The sequence below is a fragment of the Humulus lupulus genome, chromosome 5 (assembly GCF_963169125.1).
Source record: "Humulus lupulus chromosome 5, drHumLupu1.1, whole genome shotgun sequence".
NCBI lineage: Eukaryota > Viridiplantae > Streptophyta > Magnoliopsida > Rosales > Cannabaceae > Humulus > Humulus lupulus.
Window position 1 is genome coordinate 171,045,969 of NC_084797.1, and position 9,981 is coordinate 171,055,949.

Here is a 9,981-nt window from a genome sequence, read left to right on the forward strand (position 1 = left end):
TGACTCGCAGCCGTATGCTAGAGAGAACGGGGTGTGTCCTGTAGAGGTTCGAGCCGTGGTCCTCTATCCCCAAAGGACTTGGGGCAATTCTTCGGGCCACCGTCCCTTTGCTTCCTCCAACTTTTTCTTTAAAGAGCTCTTGAGAGTTTTGTTTACAGCTTCGACCTGGCCATTCGCTTGAGGGTGAGCTACTGATGAAAAACTCTTTATTATACCGTTCTTTTTACAAAAGTTGGTGAATAGGTCGCAATCGAACTGAGTTCCGTTGTCGGATACGATCTTCCTCGGCACTCCGTATCGGCACACGATGCTCTTTACAACGAAATCAAGGATCTTCCTTGAGGTTATATTTGCCAACGGTTCAGCCTCCGTCCATTTTGTGAAGTAATCCACGGCGACTACAACATATTTCACTCCGCCTTTGCCAGTTGGGAGAGAGCCTATGAGGTTGATGCCCCATACCGCGAAAGGCCATGGCGATGTCAACATGGTCAGCTCGGAGGGTGGGGCTCAGGGTATCGTGGCGAATCTCTAGCATTTGTCACATTTCTTCACATACTCGAAAGAATCCGTTTTAATGGTTGGCCAGAAATATCCCTGGCGTATGATCTTCTTGGACAGGCTATGCCCCCCGGTGTGATCTCCGCAGAACCCTTCATGAATTTCTTCAATGATTTTCTTAGCCTCGGGAGGGGTTACGCACCTGAGTAACGGCATGGAATATCCCCTTCGGTACAGCCTTCCATCCAAAATTGTGTAACGGGGAAGTTGATGTTGGGGTTTTATGCCCTAATTAAAACCCAAATTCTTTGTAATCTCATTTTATTATCAATAAAAGAATAGAAATCATTTTTTGACTTGGTCAATCACTTTGCTCACATGTTTTATTTTCACGATTATTTGTTTAATATAAACTTCTATTAAATCCCGAGCATGTAGCTAATCTTATTTATAGTGACGTAATCACAGTGGAATATAAATATGATTATATGTTCAAAAATAAGTTAGTCCTAAGATTAGTCAGTGCACCAGATTTACACTGATTTGCCAATCTACGATATGATCTACTTACACATTACAGTGTTATGTTCTTTCCAGAACATTAGCAAAGTAGATAAGATCAGATGTATTTGTTACATCGGACAGGACCGATATTGACAGTTGATAAGATAAGTAAACATACCGTTATTATCTATTCTAGTCATATCATATAGTTGACCATAAATCAATTCAATCTCAATTCTGAGTGGTTAGTATTCTAACTGATTGTATTATTTGAGTTCTTTGACTTGTTCGTTACCAGCTTACCCTACGGACTAGCCCATACTTACATCTTGGGAACTCGGTAGTATAATTGAGTGGGAGTGTTAATCATAGATATGAACATCTATAGCTTCTGATGAAGAAGTGAAACGATGGTTTCCTTTTAGTTTGGTTCAAGGTGTTAAATGATAGAGATCTCATTTCAGTAATTAAATTAGTTTACTGAAATATCATTTACAAGGAACTAAGTGTTTTAAGGATAAAATACAATGAGGGGTAAAACGGTATTTTAGTCCTATCTCATTGTAGACCGTCTATAGAGGATTGAGTGAAAATTATGGTTGTAACAATGGATAATTAATAGCATATCTATATTTGTTATAGAGCGTTCTATGAATTCAAGAGTGCAATTCCAAGTCTATAGTGGAGTCACGAGGAATTAATAAGTTAGTAAATTTATTTGTTAGATTTATGATAACTTATTGGAGCTTGATTTCATAGGCCCATGGTCCCCATTGTACCTTCGATAAAATCATCTAGATAGTCTCAATTAATTGATTTAATTATCAATTAGAATTATCAAAGTTGACCATGTCAATTTTGGATAGTTTCACAGAGTTGTGTAATTTTGAGAAGAAAAGAGAAATTATGGCAGATTTATTAATTAAGATAAATTGGTATCTAAATTAATAAATAAATTTAAATCAAGGTTCAAATTATAAATAATTAATTTGATAAAGGATTTAAATAATTATTTAATTAATTAAATCAATAGAAAATAATACAGGCCTTGATTTTAAGTCCAATGGGCTTATAATCAAATGGGAAATTTCACGGGCCTATAGCCCATGATAATTTCGACCTAGGGCTTCAAAATGGATGTTATTTTATTGATTTTTTAATTAAATTAAATGGCCTAATTGAGTCTATAAAAGGAGTGCTTAGAGAGAAGATTTAAGAGACGACAGATAAGAGACAAGTCAATTTTTCTGATAGTTTTATATTCTCTCTAAACACAAGTCCTTTTCTAAGCCACTTTGTTATTTTCTCTTCTTCTCTCTATATCTATCTCATGTGTTGAGAATTTCCCACACTAGTCTAGGTGGTTCTAAGGATACATTGGAAGATCGTGAAGAAAATAGAAGATCGGTTCAGTTTCTTGATAATACTCTGCGACAGAAAGGATATAAGAGTTAGAGAAACTGAAGGAAGGACTCTTAATTCCGCTGGGTATACTGTAAGTATTATATTATTTGTTTCTCTTTGAATTCAATTTTAGAAACATGTTTTAGGCTATCTCGTATTAATTTGTTTAATATTAGATATACATGAAAATAAATAAAGATCCTGTATAAGCTTTTTCCAACAGTTGATACATCAACTTTCGAGCTTGGTTCCAACAGATGAATCTGCTTAGGGCCGCCATCCTGCCAGTCAGACTTTGGACATCCTTGTGCCTTCGAGGTGAGGGCATGTCAATCAGGGCCTTGATCTTGTCGGGGTTAGCCTCGATTCCACGAGAGTTCACAATAAAGCCCAGAAATTTTCCTGAAGATACCCCGAAAGTGCACTTCTGAGGATTTAGCTTCATGTTGTATTTCCTGAGCATGCCAAAGCACTCTTCAAGGTCATCAACATGGTTCTTGTTGAGTTGAGAATTTACAAGCATGTCATCAACGTAAACCTCCATGTTGTTCCCTATTTGTTCTGAAAACATCATGTTTACGAGCCGTTGATATGTGGCTCCAGCATTCTTGAGCCCGAATGGCATGACATTATAGCAGTATAACCCTTTATCCGTGATGAAGCTCGTATGTTCTTGGTCGGGGGCATGCATGGGAATCTGGTTATATCCAGAATAAGCATCCATGAACGACATCAGGCCGTGCCCCGCCGTGGCATCTACGAGCTGGTCAATCCTTGGTAACGGAAAACAGTCTTTTGGGCAAGCTTTGTTGAGATCTGAGTAGTCAATACAGGTTCTCCACGTCCCATTGGGCTTTGGGACCAACACCGGATTGGCTACCCAGTCAGGGTAAAAGGCATCCCTAATGAATCGGTTTGCCTTTAACCTGTCAACCTCCTCCTTTAATGCCTTCTTTCTTTCCTCGTCCAGTTGTCTTCGCTTTTGTTGCTTTGGAGGAAAGCTTTTGTCTATTTTTAGTGTGTGGCTTGCAACATTTGGGCTTATCCCCACCATGTATGAGTGCGACCATGCGAAGACATCCTGGTTTTTCTTCAAAAAACAGATTAATTGCTATTTGGCTTCGTCTTGGAGGTGTTTTCCGACCTTCACCTTCTTCGAGGGATCAATTTCCTCGAGCTGAATTTCTTCGAGCTCCTCTAAAGGTTCGAGGTCAACCTTCTCCTCAATCCTTGGGTCAATCTCCTCGTCAATTTCTAAAACCGTTCCGTCTTTGTTTTGTATGATAACGAGTGCTTGGGCGTTTGTTTGTTTCTTTCCCCTCAAGGAGATGCTATAGCATTCCCTCCCTGCCAATTGGTCTCCTTTTAATGTCCCGACTCCACTAGGGGTCGGGAACTTAAGGGCTAGATGCCTTACTGATGAGACTGCCCCCAGCCCGACCAGGGCGGGTCTCCCGAGCAGCACATTGTAGGCAGATGGTAAGTCTACTACCACGAACTTCATTATCTTGGTCACCGAGACTGGATAGTCTCCCAAGGTTATGGGGAGCTCAATAGATCCCATACAGGCAGTTCCTTCTCCTGAAAATCCGTACAAAGTAGTTGCACATGCTTTCAGGTCGCGAAGGGAGAATCCCATCTTCTCGAGGGTTGCTTTATAGAGGATGTTGACTGAGCTCCCATTATCTATGAGAACTCGGTGGACCCTTTTATTGGCCAACTGAAGAGTAATAACCAGTGGATCATGATGAGGGAATTGAACATGGGAGGCGTCTTCCTCGGTGAAGGTTATTGGTTGTGTTTCAATCCTCTGGCTTTTTGGTGCCCTGGGTTCGGGTTCATAAGGAGACCCGTCCCCTGTCTTCAACTCGTTAACATACCTCTTTTGGGCATTCCTGCCCCCTCCTGCGAGATGAGGCCCTCCTGAGATGGTTATTACATCCTCTCCATCTATCGGCGGGGGCCTATCTTCTTCTCGAGATCGGGAGTTATTGTTTTGCGTGGTCGGAGGTGCGGCTACTCTCTGGCTCGCGGCCGCCTGACCAGTATTCTGGTTTTTAACATAGCTTCGGAAGTAACCTCTCGAGATCAACCCTTCGATCTCGTCCTTCAGTTGTCGACATTCATCGGTTGTATGTCCGGTGTCTCTATGGAACCGACAATATTTACTGGAATCCCTCTTGGATTTTTGATTTCTCATCGGGTCCGGACGCCTAAAGGGGACCTGGTTTTCATAAGCTAGATATATGTTCTCCCGAGACTCATTGAGCTCGGTGTATACCTTATACACGGAGAAATACCTCTCCCCTTTCTTTTTCTTTCCTCCCTCAGCTTCGGGGTTATTTCCTTCGTTCTTTTTCCTCTTGGAGGGGTTCTCTGAGGCAGGCTTTGGTGCCGCTGGGTTCGCCGAGGTTGAGGCAGAGTTGATGTTTATCGTTGTAGTTTCGGACTGGGAGGTCGCTTTGAGCGTCGACCTCGCTTCTTCTACATTGACAAACCTCTGCGCTCGTCTGTTAAACTCAGTTATTGACCTTACCGGTTTCCCTTGCATGTCGTCCCAAAGGGCAGTTCCCGGTAATACGCCAGCTCAGATAGCCATGAGGTGTCCACTGTCATCCACATCCCGAGCTCGGGCTACTTCCAGATTAAACCTTGTTAAGTAACTCTTCAATGTTTCGCCCAGTTGCTGCGGGACGTTAGTTAAGGTGGATGCTTCTGGTCTGACCCCTACCATTGCTCTGAACTGCTTCTTAAAGTCTTTAGACAACTTCTCCCATGAGGTTATTGAGTGTCTCTTATACTTTTCGAACCAACTTTTGGCAGGTCCTGCCAATGATGTTGGAAACAGCATGCACTTGAGCTCGTAACCCACGTTACTGGCTCTCATGATAGTGTTGAACGTGCTTAAGTGACTACACGGGTCAGTCTTTCCTTCAAACGTAGGGACGTGAGGAATCCGAAACCCTTGAGGAAATTGAGTGTTAGAAATATGGGGAGCAAACGGCTCGAGCTCCTCATCAGAGTCCTCATATCGACCATTTCCTTGTTCATTTTTCAAAAGCCTAAAGGCTCTTTCGATCTGATCGATTCTTTCTTAGACTGGGTCAGTAGGAGGTGCTGTCTGGAATTGATTGTCTTTGATCGTGATTCCGGGCTCACATCTCCGCGAGGGATCTCTGCGCCTATTCAAGCGATCCCTTAGGTCCGGATTTGTTTGATCTCCATTCCCCCGACTCTAATTCAGGTGATTTCGCAGGTCGGGATGATTCTTCCGACTTCCAGTATTCTTACGTCCTCGGTCGTGTTTACTGACGGACCTGGTCTCTCCGGACTCATCACTGGTGAAACTCATTGCTCGGTCATTTCGCGATGGATTCTTCCCACGTCGCCTCGTCTCCGCAGTGCAAGACCGAGACGTCTAACTTCCTCAGATGGAGCGCCTCTCCACTCCTGGAAAGTCTCCCTGTTTCCTTGTCTTTCCCCTGCACGCCCTTGATCTTGATCTCGAACAGGTTGAGCGTTTCTGTGGGGGGGCGAAGGAAACCTTATGGGTGACGGAGGAAACTGTATAGGCGACGGTGGCTGCCACCCTTGTCGCGGCCTAGAGGGTCCGGAATTCGCCCGAGATGGGTCGGTCGCATTTGGTGCGCTCCCAGGTACCTGAGTCCGAGCCTCTGTAGGGGTTCGGTTATTCTCAGCTCCTGCAGGCACTTCCACAGGCGGGTTAGCCGGGGCCCGAGCTCGAGTACTCCTCTGGGGCCTAGGTGGAGAAGATGGCTCTGCTGGTGCCGGAGGTTGAGTCGGCCTCCTCGTGGCAGGATCCTTTCGTGGACGCCCGCGGGGCCTTCGGGGAGGAACATGCACGTCCCTTGGAGGAGGGACTTGGTTTTCGCGCGGAGGCGGGGGCTGAGCCACCTGCGCCTCTGCGGCTATCCTTGTCAACTCCTCATTCCGTTTGTTGGCTTCTGCCAACAGCTGCTTCAGTTGCCGGTTTTCAAGTTCCACAATAGGAACGTACCGCTCTGGATTGTAGTACATATCCTCATCCCTTGGTGGAGGCGGTGGTCCCCGGGAATCAGAAGACCCACTCCTCTCCTCAACATCCAGGTTCTCCATTGGTTGTTTTCCAGGACGTCTTGGGTAATTTTCTTCAGGTGTGTTCTGATTGTTTGTGGCCATGATTTTCTCAGGGATGAATGCTTAAGGCTCTCAATGAAAGCACCAAACTGTTGACGCCATTTTTCGTCAAACAGTGAAAGAAGAGCACATAAACAATAACTGATAATGGCCAATTGAAATAAGACAATACAAACACACGATTTTTACGTGGTTCAGTAGTTAAATCTTCCTAGTCCACGAGTCTTCGTTATTAAACTCAAGATTATCCCTGAAAATTCTTCAGCATGAATTCTTCAGAGTTTTCTCTCAAGGTTCAGAATTTCGGTCCATTACAATGGTGCATGACCCCTCTATTTATAGAGAAGGCTGCAGAATACTATCCCACATATTTTGGGTAGTTACTCCTTTTGTGAATAAAATTAATGGCTTTAAATGCCTATAATCAGATATAAAAGGAAACGTCCCCTGAAGACCAGGGGACGTATAACTGACCAAATAATATCCCACGATTCTAGGGGATTTTCAGTAATAAATGAGGATTACATCTCGTATTTACAACATTTATAGATATTCAAGGTGGTTATCATGTATCTCTAAGGCTTTAGCTTCCCAGGTTTCCCGTCATCTTTCGAGCTAGAGACATCTCCCGAGGTCACATGGCTTGAGCTCGGGACCCCTGGTCCGAGGTCATCCCTGAGAATGGATGCGTTTCCGGAGCTATCTTTCGAGGTCATGAATACTTCGAGGTCACCATACTCGAGGTCGTCCATGACTTGCAGGCTCGATATTCAATCCTGGAGCATACTTCAAACCTTATGAGTCCACTTGTTGCGAATCCACCTTTCGAGGTCATATTTAACATAGCTCGAAATCTGGGTATAACAGATATTAAGGGGGAATCAGTGATATACAATCATACCATAAGTTTGAAAAAATAAATAACATAGAATAAAAATGTAAATGTCTAGATCATTAACTCGACATGAAAGTTTAAGTATACATGCGAGCTAAAAATTTCTGGACTTAACCCGACATAAAAGTTTATAAGTGTATACGCGAGCAAAAACTATCTGGACCTAACCGGATTGTAAAAAATTATAAGTGTATGGATGATAAACCAAACACGAGCGCTAAAATTTTCTGGACCTAACCGGATTGTAAAAATTATAAGTGTATGGATTATAAACCAAACACGTGCTAAATTAGTTTGGAACAAACCAGCTAAAACTAATCGACAGTAAGAAAGTTGGAATGCAAAATAAATCAACTACGAATTAAGTCGATTCCGAGGCTAGAAAGTTTTGCAAAATTAGTTTCGACCTCATGACCTTGAGGACCTACTCGAGGATGAGAAAAAGTGGCTAGAAAAGCAAGATATAACTAAACTACTAAAAATACATGCCAATTAAGTACTTTCGAGTACATGGTGAAAGTAAGGTTCGACATTGATAATAACGAGGTCGGACACGGATATATCGAGTAAACTGTGCATGAATGCATTGAAATTCATGCTTAAATCCAACAGATGTATTTGTACAGATAAACAAGTATAAAAGCAAGCCTTTAATATAATGTGCTCGAAATATTTTGACCCAGAAATGTAAAGCATAATATTAAGGCAAAAAGCTAAAATAAAATCAAATGCATAAAAGACTTTCGAGCTAGAAAACTGTATGCATAAAGATTAAAATTAATATTTAATAAAAATAGCTCTAAATCGAGCTATGTATTGTCTTCGCCCCAAGGGCACATATAAAATAACTAATAAATTAAGTTACAAAAAGTTTAATGGAATGCATCCCATGCCCTTGTCTTCACGGAGTAGGCGCCTCCCCACCGTCTTCTCAGCCTCGAGCTTGTCCTCCTCTTCCTCAAGCCCAGCTTGCCACTTATCAACAAACTCGACCTCTAAGTTTTCCAAGAAGCTGGTATCGAGGTCAGGGTTGTTGACCCAGATTTGATACATTGCCGTGTCTATAGCGTGATCTTTCTTGGTCTTAAACTCCTCAAGAAGGCGAGCCTTCTCACCTTTGATTATCTCGAAGGTTGCCTTCTTTTTCTCCTCCAACTTGGCGTTCAGCTCCTCCAGCTCCTTAATTTTGGAGTCTTTTTCCTAGATCTCGGAATTTTTGGCCTCAAGTTCTCTCAAAGTTACCGCCACTGTTGACTCAAGGTCGGACACCATCTGGGCAATCTCAAGGGCAGCCTTCAACTCAACTCTAACTCAGACACCTTTAGAATGGCTGCCTCCCTCACTGCCGCCTCTAGCCTCACCGCTTTGAGCTCGTCTGTGAGCTTCAGCTGGGCATCCCTGGCCTCTTGAGCATGTGCCTTGCTCATTGCCACCTCGTTGTTCAACTTAAAGTTGTGTTGAACAAAATAAGAAAATGACTATACATAAGAATAATCGTGGATTATTAAAGGACATTATAAGTCAGTATAATGCAAAACGGTCACAACAAAAGTGACATACCGAGGAAAGGAGCTCGCTACCTTTGTCAAAGACAGTGTTGACATCGTGGCAGGAGGTGAGGAACTCCCACTAGGGGGCACCGAGGTTGCTGAGACTTTGGCCCATGCGGGACAAGACGTCCGAGCCCAGATTTACTCCATGCAACCCAGCAACATTGTCGACCATATATTCCGGGATGTGGGTGGAGGTCGTTCATAATCGTTCCCGTGTGGGATCACTTTTTTGGGCAGTGAGAGCTCGATTAAGGACTTGGGCTGGAGGAAGAGACAAGGGTTTAGGGGCGCCACTGGCTCAATTTAAGTTGTTACTTTGGCCTTGAGAGTAGATGCAGAAACTAGGGTCGAGCTTTGAGCGGTTGAGGCTGGAGGGACCACCTCGGGTCATTTGAGTACTTTAGAGGGATGCCCCCCTCTTTGAGATGCCAGTTGGCGTTTGCTCATCTTGGCAGCCGAGGGACGGCTAAGTACGTTGTCAAGATCAGAATCCATGACACTTGCAAAATACACAAGTCACACTTTAGTGATTGAGTTAAAATTACGAAAAGGAACAAGACCGAGGTTAAAAGAAACCTAACTGGTACACTCAACCAAGCTTGAACTCGGTGAGTAGGAAATTCCCCTATCTTCTGAGGACGTTGGGGGAGTCCCATCTCTATATGTGGGAGATAGCCTCAAAAGATCTCTGTACATGTTTTTTCCATACTAAACGGCGACCCCATCCCAGACCCCGTTCAGACTATACATGGTTTGATACTGACCTAACCACCTATCAAACCTATGCACTCTATAATCTACCCATGACCATACATGAAAATTATCCGTAGGATACGAGAAGAGGATCAGTACATCGAGTTTATGCTTAAGCATGGAAGGAGACCACATAGAGGAGATGAGCATGACTTTACCTCCATCATCCAAGTTTGGTGAGGCTTCATCTTGGGCTTCGCTGCTCGAAGAAGGTCGATCCTATCGGTGAGCCAC